The sequence below is a fragment of the Rhinolophus sinicus genome, chromosome 17, assembly GCF_057876585.1.
Source record: "Rhinolophus sinicus isolate RSI-liver-muscle chromosome 17, RSI-T2T, whole genome shotgun sequence".
Lineage (NCBI taxonomy): Eukaryota > Metazoa > Chordata > Mammalia > Chiroptera > Rhinolophidae > Rhinolophus > Rhinolophus sinicus.
Genome location: NC_142517.1, coordinates 11505001 through 11524679, shown reverse-complemented (window position 1 = coordinate 11524679; position 19679 = coordinate 11505001). Strand labels below are relative to the sequence as shown.

The 19679-nt window shown below is 43.4% G+C and overlaps 1 protein-coding gene across 7 annotated transcripts in view; it reads right to left on the bottom strand.

Annotated features, from left to right (window-relative positions):
- The window catches only part of TIAM1 (TIAM Rac1 associated GEF 1), a 362433-nt gene that overhangs the window by 168561 nt on the left and 174193 nt on the right, over positions 1 to 19679 (bottom strand). The window contains exon 2 of one of the 7 annotated variants that reach the window (XM_074326183.2): positions 17215 to 17389. The exons of 4 other annotated variants lie outside the window; for them this stretch is intronic. The gene's annotated coding sequence lies outside the window, so the exon portion shown is untranslated. Of the gene's footprint in view, positions 1 to 12490; positions 12802 to 17214; positions 17390 to 19679 lie in introns of those variants that run through there. 2 more of the 7 variants (XM_074326184.2, XM_019730168.3) reach the window with 2 other exon arrangements.

The following is a 19679-nucleotide window of genomic DNA, read 5'->3' as shown; positions in this document are numbered from 1 at the left end:
AGGAGTGGGGCCCACAAAAGTTTTATGTGTGAGTACACTTATTCTGTGAGGGTCACCAAATCTGGCAATAAAACTACATAATGCTTCCACTACATATAAATAAATTTAACATATCAGGAGAGGAGATCATCCCAACCAAGATGGCCATGAAATTATGTCACAAAACAAAGAGTAGCAATACAGCAAAATACCAGGGTGCCAAAAAAATGTATACAAGTGGACACTTTGGTCAGCGTTGCTCAAGCATCAGTTCACCATAATCGGAAGTGTCTGGATGCTGATGGTAACCACTTTGAGCACCGCTTGTAATTATAGAAGTCAAACGTGACTTGTATTCATATTTTGTTATCAGCATATATATATTATTACAATTTTAATAGTTTTCCTTTCTTAAAAATATGTGTATATTTTTTTGGCACCCTCTGTATATATAACCTTCATTCATCTATTCTACAAACTGAGTGCTTACTCAGTTTGCACTGGGTGGTTAACCACATTAAGATTTTGGGTGTTAAATTAGAAGGATAGGGAGTGAAATCAGAGGATCGTGGATATCCTTGCTGTGATCTAATGCTATGACAGTAGGATTCTGAAATCTACAAAAGTGTCACCTACCTACATTTCCTGTCTCCAATGGAGAAGTGACAGAACGTTAACATAATTACTTTAAAAATCATTGCTTCATTATTACTTGCTCCTAATTACATAGTCAAAATATTTCCAGAGAAGGCTCTCACTAATTTAGACAATCGGGAAATGTAGCCACCCTTGAATGAAAAGGGGTGCCCACATTTCAAAAAGGGGACCATCTCATGGGGAGTAAACAAAGAATGGCATTTCCCTCTGAATGTTTATTAAAACACACACCTGGCCTTCTCCTCACTCTATGGCTGGGGCACAGTTAGCCCTCTCACTGAAAACTAATCAACACTCTGAATGGTTCACTTTTATCAGATCAAAGGTGAGGAAATACTTGTGTTTTGGAACTAAGATAGCATTCATCTTAACAGACGTGTGTCACGTAGCTGGGCCTCAGGCTTCCTCCCACAGGAAGATCTATGTACCTATTTTTCTTTTTTCATAGCTATTCTGGTGGGTATGAAGTGGTATCTCACTGTGGTTTGGGTTTTCATTTCCCTGCTGACTAATGATGTTGAGTATCTTTGCATGTGCTTATTGGTCATTTGTATATTTTCTCTGGAGAAATGTCTGTTTGCCCATTTTGTTGATTGGGTTGTTTTTTGTTGTTGAGTTGTATGACCAGTGTTCATAGCAGCACTATTCACAACTGAAAACATAAATGTCCACTGACAGACGGATGGGTAAACAAAACATAGTATGTAAATACAATGAAATATTATTCATTCAAAAGAGGAATGAATTTCTGACACATGCGACAGCATGAATGAACCTTGAGAACATTGTGCTAAGTGAAATAAGCCAGTCACAAAAGGACAAATATTGCACGATTCCACTTATGTGAAGAATTGCCGATCTGCAATAGGCAAATTCATAGAGACAGAATATAAACCAAAGGATAGATGTGGGGGGTGGGGGTTATTGCTTAATAGGTACAGAGTTTCTATTTGAGATGTTAAAAAAGTTCTAGAAATAGACAATGGTAATGGTTGCATAATATTAGAAATGTACTTGATTCTGCTGAATTGTTCCATTAAAAATATCTAAAGTGGTAAATTTCACACTATATATATTTTAACACACACACATCAGCTCAGTTTTGTTCACTTTATACTTGCAAATATAATTTGTCAAGAAAAATTCCCACAACATAAAAAACAAAACAACAACAACAAAAACGATGGCTTTGGGCAAGAATGGTTGAGTCAGGGGACCCCAGGGCAAAGTGTGAACAGGAAACAACATCCAGGTTAAATGGTATCGACTCACATGACATTTCCAGCTCTACACTAATGTACGTGCTATGGTGAGCAAATCTTTCAACCTCTCTGAGCCTCTTAGTTATGGGATCAAAAAAGGGGGTGAGTGACCTCTGATGGTTACTGTACGGAAACAGGAAGTTACCCACCTGAAATGCACAATACGGGGATAGGCCTGCACCCCTTCTCCACATGGTTTGAGGTCAGTCCTGACACTGCCCTCTTAGACTGTGCTATTCTCCATGCTCTTCTGTGTTTTTAAACGTTTCATGACAGAATTTTAGAAGCAAATAAGTATTGCTCAGTACACAACACATAAGAAGTCCAGTTGATGGAATTAAGTGTAGGAAAACATTAACCCTCGTAGACATCCTTCAAAAACCAACTCAGCAGAGGCGGAAAAAGAAGTCTAGAAGGAAATACCTAAATGTTGATAGTGGGTACGTCTGGAGGCCAGCCAAGGGGTAGTTTTGATTGTCCTCTTTTTGCTCATTTAAATATTCTAATTTTCTATAACGAATGGGCATGATCATTTGAAAATATTATGCACAATAAAAGAAAGACAAGGCTCGCTGACAGTTCAACTTCTCTGAAGCCCCCTTGCTCCTTCTTCCCCCTCCCCCACCAGAGTCCATCTCAGGATGCAGAGGATGGTGCCAGCTCACAGGTACTGACGGTGTACTAGTGCTGGGCACTCCTCTAAGTCCTTCCACGTGTGAATCTGTTTACTCCTCACAGGAGCTCTATGACGTGGGTACTGCCAGGCCCCATCTCACAGGGGAAGGGACTGAAGCCCCTACTCCAGGCATCACACCCAGGCAACATGGCTCCTGAACCCGCCCTCTCAGCCTCAACACTCTGCCCTCTCCTACATGTATTTCTTTTGTTGTCATTGCCTTTTTCGTTGTCACTGACTTTCCGGCCACCTGTCACACTGTGAGACGGGAGCTGCATTCTATGACTCTCCACCTGGGAAACCCAGCCCATGCTTGGTTCTCTAGTACACCACTGAACGGAGCTGCTGTTCAATGTTATGTCCCAGGTCAAATGAATTTTTTGACTTACTTGTACATACAACATGGCTTTCTATTTCTAGTTCCATCAGGGTGATAACAATCTCATGATAATTGGAGCAGCACGTGGTCCACCTCGTGGTTTTCCCACACAGCTCAGGCATGACTCCCTCGGCCAGGAAGCAGTGGGCCAAATTTCTCTTTTCTTTAGGTTTGCTGGTCAAGTTCACGGCAGAGTACTAGGTGCCCTTGTGGCCTTCACACCCAAAGACAACATTCATAAAGAAGTCATGGGAAAGTGTGCTATGGACACATCAGGAGAGGAAACAGAAAACAGAGGCCCAATAATTGTCTTAAATACCGTGATGCCCATCTACTGAGGTTAATGGAGAAGGGCTCCCAGCTCCACAGGCAGGAAATTGAGGGGACTGGCTTTGGAAATGGTTTAGTAGGAGAAACGGTAGAAATCATTTTAAGACTCCAATAATACTCATAGGCTCCTGCTGAAGGGCAGAAAAATGACCACGATGGCAGTGATGACATTAGCAGTTGACACTTTGGGGGACCTACCATAACTCAGATGCTGGAGAAATATATTAATCTTCTTAACAGGTGTAGGAGGGAAGTACTTATCCCCAATTTACAAATGAAGAATCCAAAGCACGGAGAGTTTAAGTGACTTACCCAAGGTCACACAGCTAGTAAACAGTAGAACTGTGATTTTTATTCCCAATGTGCGGCCCTTAGCCTTCTTTTCTGTCTCTACCTTTCAGAGGGGGTCAAGCCTCCCCGAGAATGCGAGGGCTCCATCTACAGGGCCCTCAACATTGCCGGGAGCAGAGGGATTAACTATCTAACTTGAAAGTGCACTGTTCCAGCTGAAGACAAAGATTTTGGCTTGTTCTGGCTTCTAAACAACAAAGTGGATTTCTAAGTCATTTCTTTGCTGCAATCATTTATCCACTTAAGGAACATTCTAGTAATGTCCCCACCAACGAGGGCTCCCACAGAACAAGGAAATCAGAGTACCTATCCCACAACCGCATATTAAGAATAGATGATCGTTCCACTATAGTTCCACCAAGATAACAAAGAACACGCCAACACTATAACAATGAAATGAAAGCACTGAGCATTTTTATAGTTCAGTACTATTAGAGAACAATCATAGGATACAGTCTGATAGGGTACGCTTTTAGAATTTACTCAGATGGTCCTTCATCTAAAATAATATAAATATTTATTTTTTATCTGTGGAAATATGGATATCTTTCTATGTTTTTAAGTCATAAAGATGGAAAGAAACCAGCAATCAGTGGGTCGGGGGTGTCATATGGAGGGGGTGTTCAAAGAACCCACATTTCTCAACATTTTTCTATTGTTGATTTCCACATGTAATCCTAAATAAGGCAATATTACATTATAAAATCAATAACATACTTTACTCTGGCATTTGGGTATTTTTTTAAAAATGGAGCTAAAGACTATTTAAAATCGAAGAAGCCTATCTCTTTGTTAATCGACTGTGTATCCTGCACAATTGTCATGCCCTGCCAAGGCTTGCCTTTCCCCACTAGTCACCCAGGGTCCCCTGAAGAATGACTCTGGCTCATGCTGCAGGACTGTGGTTGTGGATATAAACACTCTGATCTTGGCGGGAACCAGATTCTTAACCCCCTCCCATAGGTTAGCAGTTGAATTCTCTATCTATTAACAACATGAGCATAACATTTTCTCATTTGGCTTTTTGTTCTGTTCCATTTTTTAAATCAGTGCTCTCATTTACCAGGAGTGGACTCAAGCAGCTTCTTCTGGAGAAAGGCATGGCTCTCTCCTGCCTTTCTGTTGACCAGATCACTTGGGAGACTTACTGGAGTGAGAGAATTAAGGTGAAGGGATGTCCAAGGCCCCTAAATGAGACTTACTCATTGCCACCTTACTAGTTGAACAGCCTTACCAGCTGAAGTTATCACCCTCAGTCTACACCACGAGATTCCAGGTGATCCATAATAAACTATAAAAACCCATGAGCTAGAAAAGGGAGAGGAGAGGAGAGGGGAGGGCAGGGGAGGGCAGGGGAGGGGAGGGCAGGGAAGGGGAGGGGAGGGGAGGGCAGGGAAGGGGAGGGGAGGGGAATCCTCTAAAAGGATAATACTGAAAAGCTAGAGCAAATTCCTATATAACAGGATATTGCCCACTCATGCAGGCGAGCGTGATAATGCACTTCCCACCAGGTAACACTTGACAAGTATTTAAGATGCTAGATGAAAGGATTGGTGAAATGCGAAATGCCTGTTAGTGTGTTGGGCCCAGAGGCTGTCCCTCTAAGTTCTCTGCAGTGGTAATTAAAGCAGTCGCCCTCCATCCTGTCCCTACCTTCTAGTGACATGGTTTAATTAATGTGCACTTGGGGTTTTTAAGATCCCTAGATGAAAAGAGGACCAGATGTGAAAGGTATTATTATTCTATTCAAAGTACACTGGTAAAAGAACATCTGTGGACAAGTTTATCTACCACACGCCACTTAACATGGACTAACAAGAAGAAAACACCAAAAAAGTCAGGTTTGGAGTTTTGAAAGGCTCAGAGACCCTCCAGCTGTGTTCAGGCTATGATTTAGGTGGCTCCAGTGAGAAGGTACCACACATGACAAATGGTTCGCTTTTTTCAGAACTAAAACTCAGATGAGCAGCCTGAACCAAAGGGGCGTGTGGCATACAAAGGGAAGTCGAATCGTTTGTTTTTTTCCCAGTTTCAGGCGTACAAAGTAACATAACAGACATTTAAACCTCTCATAACGTGATAACTCACCACCCAAGCTACTACCTCTGACATCGTATCTAGCTGTTACAATACCATCGACTATCTTCCCTATGTTGTGCTCCACATCCCATGACTATATCTACCTCTATATTTATAGTTGACCTTCAGTATTCTTCTACTTCAGCTTCAGGTGTACAGCGCATAGTCAGGCACCTACACGGTCTATGAAGTGATCCCCCAATAAGTCCAGTGCCCATCTGACATCTTACATGATCTTTACAACACTGTTGATTATATTCCCCATACTGTATTAACCACTAATTTGTATTTCTTAATACCTTCACCTTTTTCACCCTGCCCCCAACCCCATCACCCTGATAGATCTAGTACCTATCTGACACCGTTCCTAGTTATTTCAATATTGTTGACTATATCCCTTATGCTATAACCTCCATCCCCATGACTACTGTATAACGTCCAACTTGTTCCTCTTAAACCCTTCCCCTTTCACCCATCCCTAACCTCCCTCCCATCTTAAAGAAGTCCCTCTAAGAGTCCCTGTAACACTGGTTTGGTGGTGATGAACCCCTTCATCTTTTTCTTGTCTGGGAAACTCCTTATCTGTCCTTCAATTCTAAATGACAGCCTTGCTGGGTAGAGCAATCTTGGTTGTATGTACCTACGTCGAATCTGATTACAGGCAAGAAAAGGGACTCTCAGAGGCAAAACAGAGCTAGTCGCAGGGAGGAGGATCCTTCTGTTGTGAAGATAAATGTAACATCGATCTGCAGAGAGCCCTAAATTATCTGCGAACATTTCCGGGCACTCTTGAACTCATTATAGAATTCATCAGCTAACCACCCTTCATGATAAAAGTCCTTTTTCCCACTAACTATAAAGAAAGATTTGTACATAGAGAAGTTAAAAATTACTGATTAATAAAACTCCAACAGCACCAGTGGAATTGGGGCTGAGTTAGCTGTACCAAAGTCTAATCACTGTTCAGACACAAAGATTACCGGCCACGAGGGTGAAAGTGAGAAGGCGGCCTAGCCTATCTAAACACTGCAGTCAGAGGGGTCCTATTAAAACCTCAGGCAGACCATGTCTCCCACCCACTGCTACCCGCTCTGCCCGACAGTACCCCTCTGGTCCTCACCTCTGACCCTCCCCCTGGCGCTCTCCACCCAAGCCCCAGTGGCCTGCCCGCTACTTCACTGTGCCAGGCCCAACTTGCTCTCTACCCTATTTCCCTGAAAATAAGACCTAGCTGGACAATCAGCTCTAATGCATCTTTTGGAGCAAAAATTAATATAAGACCCAGTATTATAGTAAAATAAGACCAAGTCTTGTATTAATTGTTGCTGCAAAAGACGCATTAGGGCTGATGGTCCGGCTAGGTCTTATTTTCGGGGAAGCACGGTAGCTTCCTTCCCTGCTTCCTTGTTCTCCATTGCAAGAATCACCTGCCAACATACTCCATACTCCATGTTTTAGCTACTTGCTCATAGTCTATCTTCCGCCTCCAGAATGTCAGTCACATGTGTGCAGGAATTCTTGGTCTTATTCCCTGCTATATCACAGTCCCTGGAGATGGGCATGGCACAAAGTGAAGCACTCGGTAAATATTTGTTGAACACATGAGTGGTGATTTCAAAACAGCAAAAGACAACCTGCAAGGACAAGCACTGAAAGTTCTAGGAAAATCTTTGTAATTGCTCACTTCCATGTTAACGTGCCCTACGCACATAGGCCTCCTGGTAAGTCCCCATGGAAAGGTAACAGGATCAAGGTAGGCTCTGACCATTTCTGATCCCCAGGCCACTGTACAACACTGTCAAAGCCCAACCTCTCCCCAACCATGCCCAAATCTCGTGAGTGGGGAGTCTACCAGAGGAATCAATTCACCAACAACTGCATCTTTAGTACTGACAGCGCTGGTAGGATTCATGGTCAGAAGGAAGAAAACAGGAACTTGAAACAGGAACTTGCACAGCTATGAAGCCACCAGGGAAAAATCCCCATTTTTATCATATCCCTGTTCTCTGAATGTCAGAGCCTCGTACTTGATAGGGATTCTCCATGTTGCCCACCAACTGCGAAGGACTTTGTAAAGTAACGTAAGTCAGAAGAAGACATTTTACTGGAGACCATGAAGAGAATTCACAGCTGTTTCCTCAACTTTGGCTTGTATGTTGTTCTTGTTTCAAAACAGACTTGATTTTATAGAGTACTTTAAAGCTCACAGCAAAATTGAGCATAAAGTACAGCTAGTTCTCACGTGCCCTCTGCCCCCACGCATGCACAGCCTCCCCCATGATCAACGTCCTTCAAAGAGTGGTGCATTTGTAACAATCAATGAACAGAAGACACTGACGTCATCATCAGCCAAAAGTCATGGTTTACATTAGGGAACACACGTGGTTGTGTACGTTCTATAGGTTTTCACAAACGTATAAGGACATGCGCATATGTCTACCATTATAATTATCATACAGAATATATTCACTACTTAAAATCCCATGCTCACCTAGTCACCCTTCCCTCCCCATGAACCCCTGGCGACCACTGATCCTTTTACTGTCTCCATAGTTTTTTTGGGGTTTTTTTGCCTTTTCCAGCATGTCATATAATTGGAATCATACAGTATGTAGCATTTTGGGGTTGCTTCTTTCACTCGTACATTTAAGGTTCTTTCCATGTCTTTTTATGGCTTGATAGCTCATTTCCTTTTAGCTGAATAATATTCCACTGTCTGGATGATCATAGATTACTTATCCATTCATCTGCTGAAAGACATCTTGGTTGCTTCCAAGTTTTGGCAATTATAAATAAAGCTTCTATAGATATCAGTATGCAAGCTTTTGTATAGATATTTATATGTTTTTAACAGCACCTTAGAGAATAAAAAGGATACCGAGAAAAATGTGAAGCATGACTTTAGTGAGCTGAAAACAAACTAGGATTCAGACTCCTGAGGAAAGTCCTGCTTTCTAAGAACATTTTTGAGAAACTGGATTTGACAAAGAAGTCTGGTTTTAGTTTTATACACACACAAATCCATTTCTAACACTATGGTGTTTTTTTCAAGTACTTCAAATGGATTTATAAACGATGAAACTTAAAACAAGTTTTGAATATTTTCTTTTGTCCCTATTCATAAAATCTGTGGGATTTTGTTGTCAATTCCATTACACTTAGCCCATTTTTCTCGAACGGTACCACTAGCCAGTGAGTTCCACTAAGGGATCCACCACGTCTGCCATATCCATGCCTGAGTACCATAAGCCTCTCGCTGAATACAGCACACAGGAGGTACTGAAAAACTGCTGACTGGTGAATGCATTTCAAACATTCAACCAAGTATTCGACCCATATTTAGACAAATTTTAAAACAAAGTTTCGTAAAACGGCCTGGACACAGGTAAAGAAATAAATTAGGAAAGTAAGCATACATTCAGCCAATTATGTCAAAAATCTACATAGTAATTATTGAACAAAAACCAGAGAAACATGGCATCTTAAGTGAGGTAGATATATCTCTTAGAAAAGAGAAATGAGGAGCTCACCACATCGAAACACAAACCAAAGGCCCTTTATCCCAAAACTGCTCAAAGGAATACCAGCCACAACAACTCTCAGGAAAAATGGGAGGAAAGGTGACGTCTGAGAGCCCCAACATATTTTAAGACATGATACACCAAAAGAAACCATGATTTCTAATATCAAAATTCATTCTCAGCAATTTCTGAAATCAAAATTCATTCCTAATATGAAAGACCCCATACCACCAAGCTCCTCAGGACGAGCTCCCACCCCCCAAGTGTACCACACCAGCTTTAACAACTCAAATCAAACCACAAGGCATCTTAGAAGGCCTTCCGTTTTACATCTGTAAATGTAGACATTTACAAAATGCCTACCCAAAGCTGACATTTTGCAGATGAGTTTCCCACAACCTGTATTTATCACAAAGTTTTCCTGAGCTTTCATACCCACTTCCATTTGTGAGGTAAATAAAGAGAGGGCTGAAAAGGAGGGCAGATGGATAGAGAGGGGACACCCACACTTGAAGGATTTCAATCTGGCTTCAAATTACAGACAGTTCCCGGCCGGCCCAGTGGCTCAGGCGGTTAGAGCTCCGTGCTCCTAACTCTGAAGGCTGCCGGTTCGATTCCCACATGGGCCAGTGGGCTCTCAACCACAAGGTTGCCAGTTCAATTCCTCGACTCCCGCAAGGGATGGTGGGCAGCACACCCTGCAACTAAAATTGAACACGGCACCTTGAGCTGAGCTGCCGCTGAGCTCCCGGATGGCTCAGTTGGCTGGAGCGTGTCCTCTCAACCACAAGGTTGCGGGTTCGACTCCCGCAAGGGATGGTGGGCTGTGCCCCCTACAACTAGCAACGGCAACTGAACCTGGAGCTGAGCTGCGTCTTCCACAACTAAGACTGAAAGAACAACAACTTGAAGCTGAACAGAACCCTCCACAACTAAGATTGAAAGGACAACCACTTGACTTGGAGAAAAGTCCTGGAAGTACACACTGTTCCCCAATAAAGTCCTGTTCCCTTTCCCCAATAAAATCTTTAAAAAAAAAAAAAATTATAGACAGTTCCCAACTTATGATGGTGCAACTGATGATTTTTCAGCTTACAATGGTGCAAAAGGGATAGGCACACTAAATCACATGACATATTCAACACTTTATTATGAAATAGACTTCGTGTTAGATGATTTTATCCAACTGTAGGCTAATGCAAGGGTTCTGAGCACAGAGGCAGGCTAGGCTAAACTATGATGTTCAGTAGGTTAGGTGCAGTAAATGTATTTTGGACTTACGGCCTGTTCAACTTCCAATGTGTTTATGGGGATGGAGCCCCATTATAACTTGAGGAACATCTGTATACAAATCAGAGGCAGGCAATCCAAATTTAAATGCCACCTCAATGTACTCTTGAGAAGAGGAGAATATTGAACATTCTAATCTGCTTTTTGCTTTTTTTTTAACTACAAGGTCCCAGTGAAGACGTAATCCATGTATGATGGATCCAATTACTGAGAAAAAGCAAGTAGGCACTGCCATGCTCCCTTTACCCGGCTAGCAACAAAATGGTGTTTTTTCCCATTTTGTTTAATTTCTCTACTGCCGAAAATTACTTCCAGATCCTATCTTTTCTTCAGTTTCCATTTACATCCTACATGAAACCCGCTACTCCTGAAGTAAAAAGGAAAGAAAGAAAACAAAACACAACCAGAAGATAACACAGTGTTTTAAATATGACACCAAAAATATAAAATGCAGCCACAGCATCTGGGTTTCAAACATGTTTAAATAAATAACGCAGTAATATCAGGCTAAAAGTCTTGATACGTAATAGCCCTATTACAGGCTCTGAGTACCACATAGTGAGAAAATTCTGTACATCACGGGACCCTGAGGATGTAATTTGCTGCCCTAAGCAATTGGCTCACCTAACATCAGAGTTAGGATACTCAAGTCACGCATTTGAGTCTCTAAAGTTCTAGCTCAGTGCTTTTCTCTCCTCCATATTTTATTAAATAAACACTAACGAGCAAATAATATCCATTTTTGTTTAAAACAGAAATGATGGAACTTGCAATAAATACCCTTCCTCACAGAATTAAAAAAAGAACCATTTGCCTAAAGAGAACAAGCACTGTGCCCTAGCCGGAGACGATTTCTAGCAGTATCAACACTGACACTGGAGCCACCCAGAGAAAACCTACAGAACCACCATCAAGGTAATAAAACTCCCACATTCATATTCACGCTATCTATATGATCATTAAAATCACCCTGCAAGGGGCTGCAAAAAGTCAATTAGATCTTTTCATGACTAAAAGGCCTATCAGACATCGGCACAAACAAGATTCCTCTGAACACTGAACAGTGAAGCAGAAGCAGTAAGCGCGCCCATTGGCTGTCTGCCCCTGATTCTTACAACTCTGATCAAGAACTGAATACTGTAGATGTACTGACTTCGCCAGCAACACAGGAAATTCAGAAATCAGAAGGACCACAGAGGCTGGGGGTATCAGGAGTGCAGGCTGCCCGGGTATCCACCTGGATTTGCCACGCACTAGCTGTGTCACCTTACTTCTCTCTGCCTCAGTTTCTTCTGCTTTAAAGCTAGAATAATAGTTCCTCGGGTTGTTGGGAACAATAAATATATTAACATATGTTAAGCATTTAGAGCTGTTCCAGGCTGAGAATAAGCTCCTAATAAGCAATAGAAATCAAAAATAATATTGTTAATAATTTTCCTGATCATTCCACCATTGAATGGACTTGTCCTGACCCTTCAAATTTACCCAACTTCTAGTTGATACCTCTCATTTGGCCCCTATGAATTTTCAATGGCATTATCTTTTCTTCCCTTCTACACTGTTACCTCCTTGAGGGAGTGTGAGCTGGGTGTCACAGCTCACTGAATCCTCTGAAGACACTTCCAAAGACTGCACCCACAGCTACCCAATGAATGACTTACTGAAAACATTCAATGAACTAATCCTCCATCACCCTCCCAATCAATATGAAGCCCAGTAATTAGATGCCACTCTGTTAACTTGAACACATTACCTTAACTTGCTTTGTTGGGACTTCTGTAAATGCATTAAACAAAGAAATAGCAAACAGTTATCACCCAGAGAGTAGAATAGGTAAAGCTTTCAATCAACCTTCGGGGCTTTTGACTTTTCACTTTGATCAGACTCCCTGCTTGGTTTGCATGTGGGCGACTGCTATTACCCTCTAAAATGAAAACCACAAAAAAACACATTTGATCATACATACTGTCAACTCTTGATTTTTCTTTCAGGTGTGATTCTGCAGCCTCACATCCTTTCCGTCTGGGCACTTCTTCATTACTGTACCTCCTATTTCCATCAAAGCCTTCAGTCCCCATTACACAGATTGATGCTATTTGACCAGCAAAGAGTCCTGCTGATAAAGGCCCCCACTGCTCTATCTCGATTTTCCCAGGATTTCAGGTACTTTCATCTGAGCCTCCAGCAAAGACAACCCAGGTCTCTGGAATTAAATATTTTCTAGGTCTGACAATAAATTATCTGCAATCCCATCACTCCCTTCCACCAATTCTTTCACCCCCTTGCTCCCCACAGTGCACTCACGTTCCCACAATAAAACTAAACACTGCCCAGCATCAATTAGGAACAGAGAGTAAAGGCTGTGCTTTGAGCCGACTGGCTTTTTTCCAAGCTAAACACACTTATGTAAACCCAACTCCATTACTGCCCCAGCCTGCATATGTACCAGGGGCACCCTGCTTTTCCGCGTTAAGCTTTTGTTTACCCACTGTCAAGTGGGTATTTCCCAGTCAGCCTCTCCTCCTGTGGTGACTGGCTGCAAGCACCCTTACCCCCCACCCAGGCACCAAATGTGACATCAAAGGAGCTCCCAGCGTGGCCATCTGTCCCTGCCATGCCAATGTTTATGCAATATGGGCAGGAGAGAGAGAAAGGCTACAGGGTGTCCTGCTGTATTAGACTCAAGGCACCAGCATTCAGCTCGCAGAACAAGACAGTGACCAAAACTCCTGAGTCTAGCTGGAGAGGTTCCCTCTTCTTAAAAAGAAGACAAAACTACTTAACTTTCCTGAGTGTGTCCAAAGAACGGGCTTGATATGTTTCACCTGTGGATGAGCATCTAAAAATAAAGTCAGAGCTTTCAAATATTAGATACCCCACCCAAAAACGTCCCACCTAAACATGCAATATTGACTTTCACAAATTCATGAACAGTGAAGTGCCCAGGGGAACTGGTTATGGTGGAAACGGCACAGATCAGAAACGCCCGCCGGAATCCCAGAATTCTAGAGTTAATAGGACCCTCAGAATTATCTAAACTCCCCTGTTTAGGTCTGGAATGGAAGGTCAAGACACATGGGAATTGTCATGAGTTTAGAAGTCAGATAAAACACACTTCAAATCCAGGGTCACCACCATCACGTTGTGATTTTAGTTAAGTCACGTGGGTACTATCAGCTGGATTTGGAGAGGACAATACACACATCCAGGATGGTTGTGAGGTCCGGTCATTTACTCTGTTAGAGAGCACTTAGCAGAATGCTGGGCACACAGTAGGGACTCTGTGTATGCAGGCTCTTTTCCTTTGCATCTTCTCTTCCAGCCTAGCCCTCGTTAGAGACCTTCACTGTGGACACACCCAGGAGGGAAAGTGTCCAAATCAGCCGAAGTGGAGAGGTCACTGGACTGCTTGGCTGGCCATCAGCTAAAACTCAACACATTAACTTTGCTGAGGGACATCTCTGTTATCTTTCGCATGGGGGTAAAGGGGGCTTTGACACGTTTCACCGACCACTTGCATGAACGTCAAACCACGTCCCAAGTATTGGACGAGAATCCACATAATTCATCACATAAATCTGCTCCAATTCCGCAAGGGAGATGATGGCTAGCCTCCGTGCTGGAAGCCAAGAGATGATACGTCCACTCTGTGATTCAACCCGAACAGCTGCAGTGTGAAAACACACAGCCGGAGTGACACAAAGATGGGCTGGTGATTTTAACATTCATCCCTTGCTTATTTTTTTTCCAATTTTGCTCCTTAACCTCCTTACTGCCCTTCCTTCACAGAACCCGGAAACAACCGTGGCCTTTCTTTGGACAGACAGCTCTGAGCAGGTTGTGATTCATCCCAAAAGAATCAGATCAGTGAGCACCTATTCTGCGGGACAGGACACACACTCACAACCCTCAAGGATTTACAATCAGGTTGGGAGGAGGGACAATACAAAAGGCAACATGTGAGGGGAAAATACGCATTCTGGGGGGATAAATGAGTGGGCTGGGATAAACTGGAAAGGCAGCAAGGTGGAGGTTGGCTTTCATTGACTCTGAAGGAAAGCTGACGGAGTCAGGACTCAGAAAGGCTGACCGGGGCACAGTGCGAGGGCGCCGGATCGGACAGCCACTCATTAAGTAAGCATTTAATACCCCATGGCCGTCACTATAATCCATGCTGAGGCACATACACAGTCAAGGGCGAGCAGCCCACCTTGGAGAAACACAGGAGCATTCGGGTTCAGAGCAGAGACGTTGGAGCTGGACGACCCAGGTTCGAATCCTAGCTCTCCCACTTTCTAACTCTGTTGCCTTGAACAAGTAATATTTAAGCAGAGATGAATATTCATGTTTAAGTTATTTATTAGGAAGCGGTTCCAAAGAAAACCATTGGGGAGTTGGAGAACAAAGTCACAGGGGCTCCCTGGAGACAGGACAGGAGAACTCAAGAGCTGTCCCCAATACATGAGCCCTTCTAATGGTTCGCCCTGGACGAGGACTGCCCTGGGGGTACAGGGATTCCTTGGTCAAAGATGAGGACCAACCCCTGGGGGCAGCCCTCCAACAGAGAGAAGTGGTTGCTGGCTGCCGAGGAGTAAAAGCAGGCGGGAGGAGCTAATTAATATGCAGCAAAGGTCAAGTTGATCCAAAGGGACAGGGGCAGAGGACAACACGTGCTACCAAGGGTTAATTGTTGCTTTTATTGTTACCGCACTATTCTCATTTATATTCTGTGTATCCCTTAAAAAGGCAAATAACAGAATTGTGACAATATAATGTGATGTAAATGCGGAAAGAAAGGTCTCCAGGCTGCTGTGTACACTACACGCAGAAAAAGGAGTGGCTAGGCCTGTCCTTCTGGATTCAGGCCACCAGGAGCGACAGGAAAGACTAGAGGAACAAGTCACAGCAGGCTGTGCAGAGCAGGGCCCGGAACACTGGCTGGGAAACTCAGAGCGGCCGGGATCCGAATGCAGCATCCAGCAGCCGCTACAGAAAACAGTACGGAGGTTCCTCAAAACATTAAAAATAAAACTTCCAAATGATCCAGCAATCCCACTTCCGAGTAGTTTTCATCCAAAAGAAATTAAAGCATATCTCAAAGACATTTAAGCACTCCCACGTCCACGGCAGCCCTACTCACAGTAGCCAAATGTGGAAACCACCTAGCTGTCTAATGACAGATGAATGGGGAAAAAAAAATCACATTTTTACAAATATATAGATTGGAATATTATTCAGCCTTAGAAAAGAAGGAAATCCTACAATATGCCACATTGTGGATGAACCTTGAGAACATTATGTTATGTGAAATAAGGCAGTCACAGAATGACAAATGCTGCATGATTCCACTTATAAATATCTAAAATAGTCAAACTCATGGAAGCGAAAACTAGAAGGATGGTTGCCAGGCGCTGGAGGAAGGGGGAAGTGGGGAGTTGCTAATCAACGGGTACAAAATTTCAGTTATGCCAGATGAGTAGATGAGTATGTTTTAGAGATCTACTGAAAAAACAAGTGTACCGTAGTTAAGGATACTGTACCGTACAGTTAAAACTCTGTTAAGAGGGGAGATCTCATATTAAGTGTTCTCACTACAGTAAGACTTCTAAAAAGTGAAATAAAATTGCAGGGATCACGCCTGAGGAAGCATCTGTGATTCTGCCTCTCCATCGAGTCAGTAGCCGCATGGTTTGTGTAAATTCAGGACCAACCAGCATATTGCCAAACCTGATCAATGCTGAACAGTGCAGTATTATGTTACCAACTAACAAGGCTTGGGTGGGTTTAGGAAGGCAAACTTGAAAAGAACAATCACAACCTTGTATAGTCATAAAGCCCCTTTTAGTCTAAATCATTTTCCCCCTGTGAAGTGAATGGGGATTGTACAGCATACATGTCACTGTCCCCACTGGGCAGGAGGGAAACAGAAGTGTACACAGCCTTTTCTGCAGGACATCCCTAGAAGAGCCTCGTGCCACACCCAGGAGGTAGGAAGGTGTCTTAGCAGCACATTTCCTCCCCGGAGTGCCTTTGCATGTTACACGTTTACCACTTGATCCTTTCAGTGGGAAGCGTCTGGCCTACCCTGCCATGAAGTCATCCCACACGAGCACAGCAGTGAAGCCCACGAGAAATATTCCACTTTAACCCAACTTTGCAGTGTAGAGGAAGGCTCACCTCTCTCTTTCTCAAAAGTAACGTGATCTCCTGGCCACAGCCCCAGGAAAAGACCTTTCTGATAGCCAGTTTCCCCTGCGGCAGTCGGGATCAATTCCTTCTTCCCCTTTCCTGGTATGGTGAGGGCAGGCAACAGAGAAGCTGGGAAGATTCAAGGCCTCAGAAGGAAACACCGCAAGTGAGGGATGGTTCACAGGGCTGACCGAGCTCACTTGTCAGGTGTCCCTGACATGGGGTACATTGCCACACCCTCTTCATCAAGTTCCAAAGACTGGCTTGTCCATGGGAACGACCCAGCAAGAACGGAACCCTAAGCATCAGAAGCTTCCCAGGAAATCAAGTTCAAAGCCTCCGATGGTGAGTGGAGAGAATCAGCAACCCCTCTTCCCACTAAAACAAGAGTCACAAATAATGAACTTCCTGGAACAGGAGGATTTGGGCAGGATCCTTAGGCAATAGGACTTAAAAAGCCCAAATGCTCAGGTCCCAGACTTCTGCAAATGCCCCACTTACCCCATCCCAATCAGAAGAGGCTTCTCAACATCTCCCAATGTGCCGTGCGCAGGGGCTGCTCACCTCCTAGGTGACAGACTAGGATTCAAAGGGTCACACCCCATGGTACCAACCCTTCTCCTTCTCCTGGCTTTCGGATCTAGAAAGGTGGGGCCTCAGGCCACAGTGGTTCTACCTACAAGAGCAGACATAGGAAAATCGTGGGTTTTGCGCTCATTTTTTACATCCCTCCAGAGGTTCCAAGACCATCCTCTGAAACACTAACAAGATAACACAGGGAAAGCACTCAATATGTGGTAGACACTCAATAAATTGGAATTTAGTATTAGTATTTTAATCATCGAAGAAGCATGTACCAGGCCCTTAATCAGCTATGGCTTTGTAGAAAGCAGCCTGGCCATGCTTATGCTCGCCCACCAAAACCTCGTAATTTGGGGCGGTCAGAATTCTCTAACAGTAGAACATACGATTATTCCAAGGTACGGCACGAGGAGCTCTGGTTCAGCACAAGATTTCACGAATCGATCCCATATCGTGAAACAAGGACAACTGTCCAAAAGTGATGATCTCGCCCCCAAAAGTTTTCCCAATGAATGCCATGCCGATACTTGTTTTCAAGCAACAGAATCCAAATGAACTGGAGAAGCAGTGTTGCAAAACACTTATGAAGACTATACGCCTCCTTGCTCTCCGCTCTCAGAAAAACACCAACTAGAACAAACAGCACCGGGGTTCGTCCTCAGCACCCTGGGTCACAGCAGACAGGCCAGATGAAGGGCAGCTCGTCAACCTGTCCTGACGTCTTCAAAAATAATGCCACGGCTGAAGCCGACTCACTACACAAGATGTAAACCAACACGCTCCTTGGGCAGAGCAATCCCTTCCTATCCCTACCTAGTTCAGCCCTTTGCAACATTAGATATCTACATAAATACTACTAATTATGCCATCTATTCCCCAGGACCTTTTCAATTGACAAACCCCAGGGAGAACAAATGGCTTACAGTTGGGTGACTTCAATAATGCTAGATGTTTGACAGCGTTCAACGTTTTATTATAACGTTGATGAGATGCCACGGGAGCCTAACTGTTGTTATATCAATTAGCCTTCGGTAAAACTGGTTTTGTTATACAACACTTAAAGTCACAGAATCTATCCAGGACATGAAGTGAGGACTTACTGTGTTCCTTTGTGGAGAAATATTAACCAGCCAACGTCCTCCACCCCATAATTTTCATTTCCCTTCTTGGTGAGGAGATGAGCCATCGCATTAATCACCCCACACTTCCCCCAGAAGTCTGAGGAAGTCTAAGCTCTGAAAAACATTCTCAGAACATACAACGGCAATACAAAATTGATATGGTAATCAGCCCCATCTATCTCCCATTTAATTCGGAAGTAACTAAATTTAACAAACTTTGCCTTCATAGAAGCAACCCCAGTGGCTTACATTCCAGTCTCTGCCAGGCTTTGAGCTTTGTACCCATTTCATTTCTATCCTATAGATAGCAAAAAAAAAAAAAAAAGGGGGAGGGAGGGAGGGGGGAGGGAGGGAGGGAGGGAGGGAGGGAGGGAGGGAGGGAGGGAGGGAGGGGGGAAAGGAGGGAAGAAGGGATGGAAGAGCCCTCCCTTGAGCAGTGAGACCCTGAGCAGGTGAGATGAAGCGAAGGAAAAAAATCCCAGGGAAGTAAGATGAAAGTTGGAGGGGAAGATAGACAGCCAGTTTACCACCAGTCAACTAGGTAGGATAAGATGAAAATATTGAAAATATGGAAAGTGAACCTGATAACCTCAACTGCCGCAAAAAAGAGAGAACAAATGGGAGAAGTGTTTTGTTTCGTTTTTTGTTTTAATTCCATCGCAGTAACTTTTCACATTTCTGGAAGGAAATCACTAAGAGAGGTTGCGAGGTTGTAAGTATGACAAGAAAGGGTAGGATGAGAAAACACTCAACGTACTACAATTTATTAAGGGCCTACTTTGTGAGATATGAGATAGGTGCTTTACATGAATAGTCATAGAAAACTCACAACAGTTCCCACCAAAGCAGTTTTCCTTATTTCCATCTCACAGAAGGGAAAATGAAAGCTCAGAGAGGTAAGGCAATTTTCCTGAGGCCACACAGCTAAAAGTGGCAGAGCAGGAGTTCAAATCCAGCTCTTTCTGACTCCAAAGTTCTTGCTCTCATACTGCGACATTCTCTACGATTTTCTGAGAAAACTTTTAAAATGCCAAGACTCGTGCATTAAATATGAACCAAAATAAAATGTTCTTCTTCAGTTGTTAACAGCAAATTTGCTCTGCTCTGGTACAAAAATATATCTATATTGTCAAGTGGGTTGAAAGCACCTATAATTCACATTAAATTACCAGCAAGTCTCATGCGAAATTCTACTTAGTAGTTTCCAGAACAATATCCCGGGGTGCCCCAGTGAATACACAAAACCCACCTTAGGACCATTTG